This window comes from Alligator sinensis, unplaced genomic scaffold (genome assembly GCF_000455745.1).
Source record: "Alligator sinensis unplaced genomic scaffold, ASM45574v1 scaffold783_1, whole genome shotgun sequence".
Classification (NCBI taxonomy): domain Eukaryota; kingdom Metazoa; phylum Chordata; order Crocodylia; family Alligatoridae; genus Alligator; species Alligator sinensis.
The window spans coordinates 724,832-726,384 of NW_005842197.1; positions in this window are offsets into that span (position 1 = coordinate 724,832).

A 1,553-nucleotide genomic window follows, 5' to 3' on the forward strand; every position below is an offset into this window, starting at 1 on the left:
TATAGTCGGTCTGGGTTGGTTTGGACAGGCCGGGGTTGGACTAGATGTGACCCCTGCAGGTCCTTTCCAGCCCCACGGCTCTCTGATTCTATGATTTTATTCAGTCCCCATATACCCCTTGTATCTCATGTGCCAGGTTTGGCTGTACTGTCCTGCCTGTTGTCCTTATGTATTATGCTAGTTTGTACTGAGTCTGAACATCCCTGAATAAATGCCAGAGGTTCGGATGAACCCCTGTGCCTTCCACAGAAGGCCTTTAACTGTTACTGCTCCTACCCTGCCTTGCAGCCTGTGCTCAGCCAAGCTAGCCCTTCCCTACTTGCATCGTACCCCAGGGGCAGCGCAGGTTGGTAAACCCAGCTCAGCTACCATGGAGGTGGCGTCTCCGGGCATGGGGTGTGAAACTAGTATCACACCTGCTTACAGGAGACATCCAGACCCGTGGCAAAAGAATTGGGCAAGGTGGAGTCCCCTTTGGACGTTTCCAAGAGGAGGCGCTGGGCAGGGAGGATTGAGGACTGGTGCAGTGGGTTGGACCAGACCATCCTTGGGGTCCCTTCCAGCCTGGTGCTCCCATGAGGCAGACAGGCTGCTGGCTTCCCCTGCCGTCCCATGGTAAGGTGTAGTAGCAGCAGCCGTCAGTCTGAACCGTGCCCAGACAAGCTGCACATCACCCCCATCTCCAGTCAGCCTGACCAGCAAACCTGACCGATGCACAAACACCTTCCATAAGGAAAATTTGGCAAGTTTGGGGGATGGGAAGGGGTGGGGATGGCTGTGCAAGGTGTAGGATAGTCCGGTATCGGGGTGATAACGCTGGGATGGGAACCCCCAGATCAGGGTGTGGAGCAAGCTCCTGGTACACGACAGCTTAAGACATTCGAACTCCAGGTGGAAAGTAAGACAGCATTGGTTTTAGGCCTGTATAGAAGGAGAGTTAGAAATGGCGGGGACCTGGTACTGGCCCAGGAGAGCCTACATGGTGCACTTTGTCACAGGCACACGTGTGTTAACGCCTTGTGCAGCAGATCATAAGTGTGTTATGGCCGTGCCTTGAGACAAGAAACCTGGCTGAGCCTTCGCCACCGAACCGAGCCCGTGATTGTTTAAGAGAGGACTGGTGTTGGGATCTCCTGGCTGTGACGCAGCCCGAGACTTCGATAATGCCTGGAGAGGACAGCGATGAGCGAGCCCCTGCCTCTCCGAGCAAATTAGTCTCTGAGGTGCCACCCAGCCCTGCCTTCTGCTTGGCAAGCCGTGGCGCAAAACTAGCCCATGTTCCAGCAGGCCGTGTGTCTGTCCCTGCCCTTAGATGTGCCAGCACCACGGAGAGAAACCGGCCGGTGCCCGGAGCAGGGCCAGGCTGTCTTGGTTCTCCCACTGGGCACCCTCCAGGCCAGGACCTGGCAGGATGCTTCCCTGTGGGGGCTCTTGTCCGGCCCAGCTTTCCTAGCCCCTGCACGTGGGGAGGAGAGATTCATAGATTCATAGATGTTAGGGTCGGAAGGGACCTCAATAGATCATCGAGTCCGACCCCCTGCATAGGCAGGAAA